At 40.3% G+C, this 14,138-nt stretch overlaps 1 protein-coding gene across 6 annotated transcripts in view; it reads left to right on the top strand.

The window, feature by feature from the left end:
* AKAP6 (A-kinase anchoring protein 6) overlaps positions 1–14,138 on the top strand; it is a 598,487-nt gene that overhangs the window by 67,861 nt on the left and 516,488 nt on the right. The window contains exon 5 of one of the 6 annotated variants that reach the window (XM_079913689.1): positions 5,241–5,409. The exons of the other annotated variants lie outside the window; for them this stretch is intronic. The gene's annotated coding sequence lies outside the window, so the exon portion shown is untranslated. The remainder of the gene's footprint in view (positions 1–5,240; positions 5,410–14,138) is intronic. 6 annotated transcript variants of the gene reach the window in all.

Here is a 14,138-nt window from a genome sequence, read left to right as displayed (position 1 = left end):
CTGTAAGGGTTCGTCAGATATATAAATCCCCAGCTCCCACAATAATATAAGGTCTCATACCTGTAACAAATCCCTTCATATATGTACATATATATATGTACACAGACAGACACACAGGGATTTATTGTAGGGGTGTGACCTCATGTAACTGTGGGAGCTGGTCAAGCAGTCTCTATAATGCTGTCATCTTCACATTTGAAGTTGGAGCTTGTGGACACAGAGCAGGCAGGGAAGGGAAGATGGCTGTAAAGTAGCCAGTGCAGGAGAGCAAGAGCAAACTGGAACCATAAGCACAAGTGGGATCCCACAAGGATGGACTGAACCCATTTGAATTCTGATTGTCTCTTTCTTTAACATGGACTGAATCTTACTTGGATTCCAGTATTTCATCTACTCAGGATTTGTTGCTACTCCTGACTTTTCTTCCTTACACTTGAACTTTTTCCCATTTAGGAACACCGGCAAATTTAAACATTGGAATAGGTAATGTGCATTGATTAGAGACCTGTATTTTAAGGGCTTTGTTTTCTGGCAGCAGAAAGGGGAAAAGGGTAGTATATTTCAGATATTATGTCAGGTGGTTCCCTTTGTTTTACCTTTCCTTTGCTGTGCTTATGAGTGATTTAAAAACAAACTCTCTGAGACATTTGTTTCTCTTCAATAAGCAGGAGCCATGTATTATCCTTTAACAATCCTGGTTACAGTTCATTTTAGGTTTGGCATTTCTTTTTGGTCACTGGATTGAAAGATTAGAGAGGAGTTTTGATATCCTCAGTATAAATTCTCTTGGTAAATGTCAATTATAGTATTTAAGGCTAAGTGGATATATACTTAACTAGCAGTAATGGTCTCATGAGATAAATACTAGTAAAAAATGTAAAATTATGTTTTATAACTTTATTAACTGTTGTTATTTGTTTATTAATAACAGTACCATTATAGCTTAGGAAGAATTTTGCATGAATTATTCATGTTTGAATTAAAGGGAAGATAATCAAATTTACTGAATCCTCAGAATTTGTCTGGTGCATGTACGTGTTCTCATCTCACTAATTCACATTACAGCCCTATGGAGTAACTCCATGTACAGTGGAGGAAACTGTGCCTTAGAGTGGTCATTTATTTGTCTCAAGTTCTCTGAATTGTAAATGGTGGAGCCAGGATTTGAACACAGTTCTATGTGATTCTGAAGCCCATTTTTGTTGTTGTTGTTTAATTAAAAAATTAAGACTGATCTAGTAAGCTTAGGTTTCCTTCGTAAAGTTTGTTATTAATATACCGTAAGATATACACTTGAACACACTGATTTAAAATTACATGAAACAGTAGGATGTCTGTATGTGTGTATATACACACACATATGCACATGTGCACTCATGCTCATACACTTTCCTGTTAGGTAGAGTGATTATCTAATCTGACTCTACATTAAGAGTAATAATTCTAAAAAAAAAAAAAGAATAATAATTCTACGTTAAAAGGCATGGTGAAAAAACGGTGCTTTTCTTTCTTTTTTCCTTTTTCCTTTTTTAAAAGGGAATTACTTATAAGGTGTGTATTTACATACATGAACTATTATATTGGCATTTTATGGTGATATTGTCTGATGATGGCATTATTGCAACCACTATTATCAGCATTCTCATATAATTCTTTTTTTTAAATTAACTTATTTTACTTATATATATTATTTGTTTTTGGCTGCGTTGGGTCTTCATCGCTGCACGTGGGCTTTCTGTAGTTGCAGTGAGTGGGAGCTACTCTTCGTAGTGGTGCACAGGCTTCTCATTACAGTGGCTTCTCTTGTTGCGGAGCACAGGCTCTAGGCATGCGGGCTTCAGTAGTTGTGGCGCGTGGGCTCAGTAGTTGTGGCTTGCAGGCTCTAGAGAGCAAGCTCAGTAGTTGCGGCACATGGGCTTAGTTGCCCTGTGGTATGTGGGATCTTCCCGGACCAGGGATCAAACCCATGTCCCCAGCATTGGCAGGCAGATTCTTAACCACTGCACCACCAGGCAAGTCCCAGCATTCTCGTATAATTCTTATTTCAACTCCAGGGAGCTTCTTAATTCTTTGTATTATATTTAGAATTTGAGAATGAAGAAAAGAACTGACTACCCAAATCATCTTTTTCAAAATTAATCTATTCACTCTTGGAAGTTTCCTTTCCTTGTCCTTCTCTTTGATTTTTTGTTCTGTTGTCTTCAATTACACAGGCCTTTGATACAATCAGTAGTCATTAATTTTGAATCACACTTAACAAAATTTACCTTGTAGATAGAAGTAAATATTTTAAGGCCATATGAATTCATATTGCTATTTTTCAAACTTGTCCATAAAACGTGTTACTTTATTCTGTTTCCCTCCTATTCAGACACAAGCTAGCACTTTTTATATTCTACAAAGACTGAAACATGTTTAGATGAGAATGGACATGCCCATTTCTTCTTCCCTTTTGACATTTGTCTCCAGTGACGTCAAAAGCTCCCATGCCGACCTCTGTTAGTCACACACACCAATTTGGGATTGAATTCAGGCTAGTGTGTATTGGGGAATGGGGTTCAACAGTGACTTAGGAAAGTGAGGATACAGACCTGCTTCATTGTTTATGGAGGAAGGGAAGTTGGGGAGACAGAAAGAGATGGATTTTATGTGAGTTGCAGAATTGTGACCCCAAAAGCAGCAGTTTGAGGGTAACTCTTTTGGTTTCCCTTCTCCATCTGTTACATGCAAGGACAGAGGTACCATTGATACCCCAATCCAGTGTTCAGGGCAGGGACATCTAGCATCTACTTAAGAGAAGTGTGTGTCAGGCCAGGGACTTTCCTCACTCCCACCCCTTCATGCCATGAGGACTGTGGCACTGGATATTAGACTCTTTCCTTATAGACCCTGTTTCATTTCTAGTCTCCAAACTACCCAGGACTGACTTTCTTGTAGAAACATGAAGAGATTCAAGATTTTTACTTTAAAAGGAGTTAATGTTGTACAACTGTGTATAATTTCCAGGATCGGAGATTGAATGTAAAATTGTTCAAATGACTTGTCTGTTCACAGCTTTGTCTGTCTTCGGTGAATTCTTTGCCAACTATTTCCATAGCCACACTCCTAGATTTTGAAAACAGTTAATTTATCTAGGCAGGAACTTTTCTGGTAGCTTTGTTTCATGGCCAAATCATTCAAACGACTAGACTTAAATATGTTTTGGAAGCTTATTTATAATGAACAACAACAACAAAAAAGTTACAACTTGGCAATGTCTATTAAAATCTACTAAAATAAAATATATATATAGTAAACTAGAATATCTAGTAATCACTATGTCAGGAATTTATTCTACTAAAATACTCTGAAAAGTATGCAGTGATACTATTCAGTAAAAGGTTGGTGAAATAAAGGCATAAACTTAAAATGGAGCACTATTTAGCTGTTAAAGCAAATGAGATAGATCTATCTCAGCAACTGGAACTACAGCAACTGGAAAAAAGCAAGAGGCAAAGAGTGTATAATATGATCAAATTTTCATCTTAAATATCTACATTTATGTACAAATAGCACACAGGTATCTTTGTATGTCTATAAGAAAGCTAAATAAAAACACTAAATTGTTATCCTCTGGGGAGATAGGTTTATGGGCCACATTTTCTTTTTTTGTTTATATTTCAAAACTTTCAATTTTTAATAATTATCACGTGTTCCTTTTGAAATAGAAAACATACTTTAAAAATACCCTGTTTCTTTCCTCTTCACCCCTTTAAAACAAGTCAGGGGGCCCAGTCAGGGCAAGTATTGGGTCTGTGATCCTAAGAGATCTGATGTATGAAGACTTGGGCCTCCTTTCTCAGTATGATGTTTTGTCTCAAAAGTCTTATCCTGACTGAACCATCAAGCCTAATTAAAAATGGAAAATTCATGGGAGGAGAGGCCTCCCTGCACACCCCAGGGGAGCCATTCTTTCCTGGCTCCCTCTGGATCCTTCCAGTTCATTAGCTAAGAAGGAGTTAGAGGAGATGTCTCTGGCCACAGCTGCTGCCTTCTCGAGTGTCACTCTGATCCGGTGAGCAAAACCCCCCGTGGGAAGCAGCAGGCTCTCAGCAGCCTGCCAGCCCAGCCCGCTGGCTGCCTCCGAAGCAGGCCTGCTGGCTAGGCCTGCCCTCCCTCCGTCTACCCCCTCCTTCCTCTTTAAGCCACTGTGGCACGGATAATCATTAGGAAACAAGGGAATTGAGGGGCTTTATTCTTCCAGGTGGGTGTGCCAGGAGTGAGGCGCTCAGACCTTAGGGATTTACTGTGGATATCCCAGGCCTGAGATCTTGGAGATGACCAGAGCCAGTGGCCCTATTTGGGTGAGGAACACTGTGTGCCCCCTGGCAACTGTACTCTACTCTGAGGGGTGTTTAGGAAAGAGAACTATTCTTTGCTGCTCTTCCCTGTGAACATGAGGCCCCCTTTGTGGGGATGCTCTCGCCCTCACTGTGGCCCAGGAGAAACCCAAGGAAGGACACAAGACTGAGAACAAGAATCTCATTAATTTGAAGGTGGCAGGCAGGATGAGTCACATAGCAGATAATGACATCAGGAACATCTGGAGCCGGTTCTGCTGTGGCGGCAGCCCGCCTGACAATGGAAATGGAGTAGGAAGATAGCGAGAGTCCAGCAGAAGACAGAAAGTTCTGCCCAGAAGGGTCCTTCTCTGCTCCTTAATTCCAGAAGTATGTTTCCATAGATCACGTTCCATCAAAGAAAATCGCAGTTTGGTCATTTCCTGACCATTTACACTAGAGTTTCTGTAGTCTTGGTTCTCTGCCCCCTCTCCCCTCCCCCTTTTACTGATATGATTATATTGACCACAGGGCAGGCAAAACCAAACTAGTTCTATGGAAATAGCCCCTTTTTCCATCTGAGGCCTAATCATTCGACTTTTTTATATCCTAGTAAATTTTTTAATAAGAAATCTTGCATATCTTGATTACTTAGATAATTGTAGTGCTTTTCTTGTGTCATTGTAAAATGAAGTATTTTCAAATCATATCTGTGTGTAGCTAGTTCAGGTAGGGCAATCTCTGTATTTAGATAGAGATAAATTACACTAAAGAAATTACTGTCAGATTTTTTATTTTCTTTCAAGTCCAGGAATTTGCTGCTTGTGGTAGAGCCCACTGGAACTCACTAATAAATGTGTTCTTTCCTTCCTGGGCACAAAGCTAGACCTCATTTCTCAACCTCTTGTGCTCCTCTTCCAGGCCTGACCCATAAAAGTCTCCTATCACCAAAAGTCTCCATTTGTCTGCTGAATGGAGAGATTCAAAGACTAAAGATCAGAATTACAAGATGGAAGAACCTGAGTCCTAAATAACTTTGTGGAGCAGAGTCCCTCTAATGACCCACATTGGACTGCGCTGTGAACAAAAAGTAAACTTTTAATGTTCTAAGCCACTGAGTTTTTTTTTTTTTTTTTGCTACAGCAATGTCTCTTCTAATATCTTATTTAAGTGAGCTACTTTAAAAAGAGTTCAGAGGTGCTTTCTGTCTACTTTAACTTATTTCCGTGATAGGAAATACTGCAGGAGTATTAATATTCTGTGTTGTTGGGTGTCCATTTATAGGCAGAGCTAGTTCATGGCATCAGTAACTCTTTAAAGCAAGTTTTGTTTCTTTTTTTAAATAGCAATATCCTATGAAATATTTATGGGCAAGCCCTCAGGCACTGTTTACATTGGAGTGCTGTTAGTTTCAAGGACAAAAAGTTGACTTTCCATGTAGCAAGACTAAACACAAATTAAAATACTCACTTTCTTCAACTGCAACATAGTGGCTGGAGGTAAGGGAGCATTATTATTACCTCATTTCTAAGATGCCTTCCAGATACAATGTTCTGATCCTCTAAGTTTGCTTGTAACCAAAACTGACTAACTTTTAGTAAAAGAAAAAAAATTTATTGAATAGATTTGCCTAGCTCACACAATAACAGAAAATAAGATCTCACAAGTATAGAAGCCATGGGATCTCAGTTGGAGTAGCTCATGGAAAGTCTCTTTAGCAGCCATCAGAATGATTCAGCTCCATTTATCTTCTATCTGTTCCTCCCTTGCCCAATATTCCATTTCCTGGCGGAGAGGGTCAGATGTAGATTGTTTACATGCCTACCTCTCAGCCAGGATAGGGTGTCAAGACTGAGAGACCCAGGAGTACCACAAGGAGGGTCAAAGGAGAGCACACCCAAATGAAAAGCAGGACTCTGAGATACCCCTTTAGAAACACAAAAGGTGGTAGCAGGAAAAATAGAAGCAAGGTTAGATGGCTGTCACTCTCTTTTGCCTGATTGTGTCCTCTGAAGGATCTGGGTCCTCTTTCTTGTCTAATAAATATCTGAAAAGATGATGCCAGGTCAACATATAGAACTTTTACAACTAAAGACATTGTTTTTGTAACTAGATGATTGAGTTACCAATCATTAGAATAGTAGTAGGCATTATCACCTAAAAGCCTAAAATATTTTACTTTATTTAGTTGCTTATAACATGAATGAGACTCTTGGGCGTCTGTTCTGAAAATGTGAGGTATAATCATTATAAGCACGTGGCACTGTGGGTAATGGCAGTTTTTAATACTATGCTTAAATTAGCAACATTAACAGGGTACAGCCAAATTGAATATTGTATCTTCAGATTGACAGCAACTTTTAAAGTAATTACTTCATTTTAGTAAGAAGCAACATTTGGGCTCATTAGCATCTGAGGTCAAAAGGACAGTGAGTAAATCATGTGAAGCTTGGTTATTGATTCTTGAATCACTGGGCTCTTAATCCATAGTATCGCTAGCTCCTTGTCTGGGTTTCATGTGCTCTGTGAAATGCAGTTACATTCATTTTAAAAATTCTATTTGGAAATAATGTTAGACTTACAGAAGAGTTTCAACGATAGTACAGAGAGTTCCCATATACCCTTCATCTAGCTTCCTCTAATGTTAACACTTCATGTGTCCATAGTTACAGTCATTATTTGTGGTTAAACATGAACATAGTTATTTAGACTTAACAGAGACAGATTGATGCATTTAAAAACATGGGGTTTTGGATTCTAACAAACTTGGATTTAGGTGCTATATCACACTTACTAGCTACTAGACAATGTAAGACAAGTTACTTGTCTGTAAAAATGGGGTGCCTACTTTCTTACAAGGTCCTTGTGGGCATAAAAATGGAATCATAAAGTTTTAGTACATGGTAGGTCCTTAATAAATGTTCATTTCTTCCTGCACCTCTCATCAATCTTTTTGCCCGTCTCTAAACCTTCCTTCTCCTCCTTCTTTGTTCATATCATTGGTTAATGTTACTTGTTTTCTGCTTTTGTGTCTGTCCCCAACGAGGCTGCCTTCCCAATCCTCCAGTTCTGGCATTTTCTGGTGCTGGGGGAGGAGACGGCCTTTTTGACCTTAGTATTGCCCAGCATCTTGCCGATTTAGCTTTAACACTCACCAAGCTGAATCCGAAGTACAAAATGTTTCCACATCACTAACAAGGACGTGGAGAAGTTATAAGGAAAAAAATGAAACCAACTTTCTGTTACAAAATGTTTGTGAATGTATTGTGTGTGTGTGTGAGTGTGTATAGGTGTGTAGGGGGGCAATCAGACAATCAGACAACAATATAAACTCTGAAAAACAACTCAAACTCCCCTTCACTTTAACACTAGAAGGGATTCCTAGTATGTGAAGTTCAACACTCTGGATCCAAATAATCCATTTTAGCCAAGTAGGACTCAGATTCTTAAAGGGCTAATCTACTCTCTAGTCATTTACTCTGATGAATGCCCACAGGGAAGGGAAACAGTACAACACTGGCACCATTTCACCTCTCAAAAAAACCTGCTTAAAACCAGATGCTTGGTAGCCATATGACAGACGCTCCACCCTGAGGAGGGGGCTCCCCTCAGGGACCCAGGAGAGGCACGGGTGATTATGCTGTATGCTTGCTTCTAAGCCTAATGGGCAGGCTGGGAGGGAGAGATGGAGCCCTTAACATCTTGGAGGTGACACCCTCTGAGCCATAAGTGCTCCAAACAGGATTTAGTCTCAGCTCAGCAGCTGTCCCATGGCTGCAGCCTTTTTTTGCCATATGGGGGAGCCGTATTTGGCATGGAATCGGGATCCTCAGGCTGGTGGAAACCCCATTATCTGTGTGAGAGTGTGGGTCAGAGGCCTAATTTGAGAGTGAGGGAGAGAGAGGAGAATAGGCACTGTCACTCTCTAGTTGCCTCTCTTGTTTTAAAAAATTTTTTAAATTTTAATTCCAGGGCTGTTGTTTTGGTCTCCAACCCACAATAGGAGAGGGGCATGAGTGTTCCTTTGTCACCGTCAAGGACTATAATAAGGAAAAAACAATAATTAGGGTTGGGCTGGCAAGGAGTTTCTCCAGAGGAAATGCTTGCCCACGGTGGGTTTGTTCGGAAGTCTAGCATGGGTCATTGGAAGGATCACAAAGTGAAAACATGACCATTTGGTAAAGCAAATGGAAACCAGATGTGAGGCAAGTAGCATTTCCGTAGCAGCTACACACTGGGATTTGTAGCAGCGCAGGAAGCTCAAAGGCTGAGGTCCGGCAGTGTTGTTGCTTGTGGCGGCTGTGGCTGGGATATAGGACCAGGGGCGCCTTCTTTTCCTGAGTGATGTGGGGAGGGCGTGGACAGAAGAGGCATGATCAGTGGCCTAATTTGTTATGGTTAAGGATTGAATCATTAGCAAAAAAAGTATTGGATAGTTGAGCTTTGCAGAGGTAGCAGAAACATAATCATTTTGACTAAGAGCTCAGTGTTAGGAATATTCAAGTTTGTGGAAATATGATATGCAGTCTTTCAGAAGAAAAACACTAACATGTCATATCAGTACAACTATATGACCTAGTAGAAAAATGGTTGACAAACAAGAAACCTGATTTATCGTCTAGGTTCTTTGGCTGATTTGCTTCAGTTTCTTTTATGTATCAGTGGGAATGATAATAATGGTTAACACCTTATAATGATTAGCCAGGTACTTTCTAAACACATATAGGTACTGTTAATGTCCTCTTCATTTTATCATGAAGGAGCTGTGACCTGAGTTAAAGAACATAGCTAGTATCACAGAGTCACCATTTTGATCCTGACTCCAGAACCTATATGTACAACTCACACACCATACCGTCTACTCTATTTACCCCATAGGGTTTGGCAGTGATGAAATTAGGTAATTGAAAGGAACAGACTAGTTTTGAGATGGCTGACAGAATGGAAAAAGCCTACACTTTGGAGCCTGGTAAAAGTGGATTTGAATCCTCTTATCACCTTGTGACTAGCTGCAAGTTACTTAATCTTAATTTTTGGTTCTGTCATTTTAATTGGGAATGGTAATGACTATTTTGCTGATTGTTGGAAGGTTAGAGATGATGTATATAAAGTGTTCAATTTGTAGTAGGAACTCAAAACTTGGTAGCTATCATTGTTTGCTCCTACTTTTATATATTAGTCTTGAGAACCAGGACCATGCACATATCTTTACATCCTGCATTTGTTATAATGGGGCTGAGAACAAAGCTGTCACTCAGCTATCAATAACAAAGGCTTATGTTTACTTGGGGTTTACCATGGGCTAGGTGCTCTTCTAGGTTCTCTACATAGATTAACTGATGTCACCACCACAAGGTGAAGAAGTTACTCTTAGTGCCCTAATTTTGCAGATGAGGAAGTAACTTTTTCAGAGTCACACCGTTTGTAAGCGACAGAGTTGGGTTTTGAAACCAGGAGTCTGGTTCTTAATTACTATGCTATTAGTCATGGCTTCATAAGATCATAGAGTTGGAGGAAGAGATAGAGGTTTTATAGTTCAACCTTATGCCCCACAGTGTGAATTACTTGCTTGATATTTCTGAGAGATGCTTATTCAGCCTCTGCTTGTTTATCTTCAGTAATAAGGTGCTCCAGGGCCCAAGGAGGCAACCCTTTCATTTGCTGGGCAACTCTTTGTGAGCGCTTTGTAACGTTAAACTGAAAGCAGGTTTGCCTTTTCTCTCTCCATTGGTCTTCTAGTTTTTGAGTACCAGAACAAGGTTAGCTCACTCTTCAGCATGACACCTCTTTGCTATTTGAAAACCACTATGTCCTCTTTTGCAAGCCAGCAACTTCCGTTTCCCTCAGTGGTGACTCATTGGCCAACTCGTCCTAGTTGGCCCTCTGACTGTTTCTTTTTATGTGTGGTAGAATAAAACATGACAGTTACTGTCTGTCAACAGTACATTATTATTTTCTTAAGTAAAGATTGCATTAGCTTTTTGCACAACCTTATCACACAGTTTGCTCCTACTGGCTTTAGGTAACTGTAGCCTCCTCTTTATTAGTCTGCTCAGGCTGCCATAGCAAAATATCATAGACTAGGTGGCTTAAACAACAGAAATTTATTTTCTTATGATTCTGGGGGCTAGAAGTTCAAGATAAACGTTCTGGCTGATTTGGTTTCTGGCGAGAACTCTTTTCCTGGCTTGTAGACAGACGCCTTCTCACTGTGTCTTTACATGGCCTTTCCTTGGTGCTTGTGTGTGTGGGGAGAGAGCAAGAGCTCGATGTCTCTACCTCTTTTATAAGTCCCATCGGATTAGGACCCACCCTTATGACCTCAGTTAACCTTTATTACCTCCTGATAGGCCCTAACTCCAAACGCAGTCATATTGGGGAGGGGGGTGATTAGGGCTTCAACATACAGATTTTGGGGGACACAGTTCAGTCCATAGCATCCTATGACCACAGGGTGTAGCTGTGTGCTGGAGACCTGTGATGGAGAACTGAAGGGAAGGGCCACGGCCACTCAATCTTGGCTGCAGGGCAGTGTGGAAAGAGTCAAAACTGCCCTTCTGTCTTCAGGGCTTATACTCTCTGTCTCTGTAATTCCACTGAGCCACTGAGGTTTCCTTTTCTTGGTTTTGAGTAGCTGTGATATGACAAAGTGGTAAAAGAAAGGGAGACAGCTGAAATCTGTTATTGCATCAATAACTGAGCTTCAAGCCCAGGGATTTCCCCATCTATCTCATATTGGGCATTTTGCCTTCCTGCCATAGGAAACAGATGCAGGGAGGGCAGGTTGTAAGCCGGAGCCCTTAATCATAGGTCAAAGGGAGCTCTCTCAGGACCTTCATTGCTGGTAGAATGACTGTGGAGACCTGCCAGAGAAATTCCAGCAGCCTTATAGAGAGGCTTAAGGTAGGGAGACCTACTGCTCCTGGGACCCAGCCTACTTCAGCCTGGAGGAGAGTAAGGACAGGGGAAGCAGGGCATGTCCATTAGGATTCTCTAGATTGCAAGCATTAGAAAAGCCAACCTAAAGTGCCTTAAGTAAGATGAGAATGTATTGGTTCACATGAAGTACACGGGCAGGCTGAGCTTCCAGTGTGGTCTGATCCAGTGCTCACATATTATCACCATGATCAGTCTCTAGGCTTGCTTCGTTTGGGTGTCAGCTTTACTGGCTCACTTTGTGGTTTTATATGCTCTCACTACCAATTCCAGAGGAAGACTAAACATGTTTCCTTGGCTCTGACTGGTTGATGTGCCATTCTGGAAGTAATCAGTGTAGCCACAGGGATGGGATACGTTGTTTTTTAAAGCCAGTCTGGGACTCCCCTGCAGCTAGGGTTGGATTCAATTCCATGGAAACCACATGACTGGAGAATAGTGGAGGGTGGTTTCCAAAGGTAATTTTGGATCCTCTTTCCCAAAGGAAAAGAAGCTTAAGAGACAAAAACTTTGGATATCTCAGAACTTTTGGAAATGGCTGTTGGGTAGAAACAACAGCTGTTTATTAGAGAGCATTTCTGACATGGTCCCCAAAACAAATCTTCACTCAGTTTTACTGGAATGTCCCTGAGAATTGTAATAAAGTGTCACTTTTTCTTCATACTCTTATTACAGCAACTTTATGTTTTTATATGCTGGAGGTTAGGACTATAGTCCTTTCAAATTTTCTCCCATTTATTTTTTATTATTATTTTTAACATCTTTATTGGAGTATAATTGCTTTACAATGGTGTGTTAGTTTCTGCTTTATAACAAAGTAGATCAGTTATACATATACATATGTTCCCCTATCTCTTCCCTCTTGCGTCTCCCTCCCTCCAACCCTCCCTATCCCACCCCTCTAGGTGGTCACAAAGCACTGAGCTGATCTCTTTGTGCTATGCGGCTGCTTCCCACTAGCTATCTATTTTACATTTGGTAGTGTATATATGTCCATGCCACTCTCTCACTTTGTCCCAGCTTACCCTTCCCCCTCCCCCTGTCCTCAAGTCCATGTTCTAGTAGGTCTGTGTCTTTATTCCCGTCTTGCCCCTAGTTTCTTCATGACCTTTTTTTTTTTCTTAGATTCCATATATATGTGTTAGCATACAGTATTTGTTTTTCTCTTTCTGACTTACTTCACTCTGTATGACAGACTCTAGGTCCATCCACCTCACTACAAATAACTCAATTTCGTTTCTTTTTATGGCGAGTAATATTCCATTGTATATATGTGCCATATCTTCTTTATCTATTCATCTGTTGATGGACACTTATATTGCTTGCATGTCCTGGCTATTATAAAGAGAGCTGCAATGAAAATTGTGGTACATGACTCTTTTTGAATTATGGTTTTCTCAGGGTATATGCCCAGTAGTGGGATTGCTGGGTCACAAGGTAGTTCTAGTTTTAGTTTTTTAAGGAACCTCCATACTGTTCTCCATAGTGGGTGTATCAATTTACATTCCCACCAACAGTGCAAGAAGTTTCCCTTTTCTCCACACCTTCTCCAGCGTTTTTTTTTTTTTTTTTTTTTTTTGTGGTACGCAGGCCTCTCACTGTTGTGGCCTCCCCTGTTGCGGAGCACAGGCTCTGGATGTGCAGGCTCAGCGGCCATGGCTCAAGGGGCCCAGCCGCTCTGTGGCATGTGGGATTTTCCAGGACCGGGACACGAACCCGTGTCCCCTGCATCGGCAGGGAGACTCTCAACCACTGCGCCACCAGGGAAGCCCTCAGCATTTATTGTTTGTAGATTTTCTGATGATGGCCATTCTGACTGCTGTGAGGTGATACCTCATTGTAGTTTTGATTTACATTTCTCTAATGATTAATGATGTTGAGCATTCTTTCATGTGCTTGTTGGTAATCTGTATATTTTCTTTGGAGAAACGTCTATGTAGGTTTTCTGCCCATTTTTGGATTGGGTTGTTTGTTTTTTTGATATTGATCTGCATGAGCTGCTTGTAAATTTTGGAGATTAATCCTTTGTCATTTGCAAATATTTTCTCCCATTCTGAGGGTTGTCTTTTGGCCTTGTTTATGGTTTCCTTTGCTGTGCAAAAGCTTTGAACTTTCATTAGGTCCCATTTGGTTATTTTTGTTTTTATTTCCCTTTCTCTAGGAGGTGGGTCAAAAAGGATCTTGCTGTGATTTATGTCATAGAGTGTTCTGCCTATGTTTTCCTCTAAGAGTTTGATAGTGTCTGGCATTACATTTAGGTCTTTAATCCACTTTGAGTTTATTTTTGTGTATGGTGTTAGGGAGTGCTCTAATTTCATACTTTTACATGTACCTGTCTAGTTTTCCCAGCACCACTTATTGAAAGGCTGTCTTTTCTCCACTGTATATTCTTGCCTCCTTTATCAAAAATAAGGTGACCATATGTGCATGGGTTTATCTCTGGGCTTTCTATCCTGTTCCATTGATCTATATTTCGTTTTTGTGTCAGTACCATACTGTCTTGATTACTGTAGCTTTGTAGTATAGTCAGAAGTCAGGGAGCCTGATTCCTCCAGCTCAGTTTTTCTTCCTCAAGATTGCTTTGGCTATTCGGGGTCTTTGTGTTTCCATACAAATTGTGAAATTTTTTGTTCTAGTTCTGTGAAAAATGCCAGTGGTAATTTGATAGGGATTGCATTAAATCTGTAGATTGCTTTGGGGAGTAGAGTCATTTTCACAATGTTGATTCTTGAATCCAATAACATGGTATATCTCTCCATCTATTTGTATCATCTTTAATGTCTTTCATCACTGTCTTATAATTTTCTGCATACAGGTCTTTTGTCTCCTTAGGTAGGTTTATTCCTAGATATTTTATTCTTTTTGTTGCAATGGTAAATGGGA

This window comes from Stenella coeruleoalba, assembly GCF_951394435.1.
Source record: "Stenella coeruleoalba genome assembly, chromosome: 2".
NCBI classification, from domain to species: Eukaryota; Metazoa; Chordata; class Mammalia; order Artiodactyla; family Delphinidae; genus Stenella; species Stenella coeruleoalba.
Note: the sequence above shows the minus strand (reverse complement) of the source record. Positions and strands in the feature narration are given on the sequence as shown.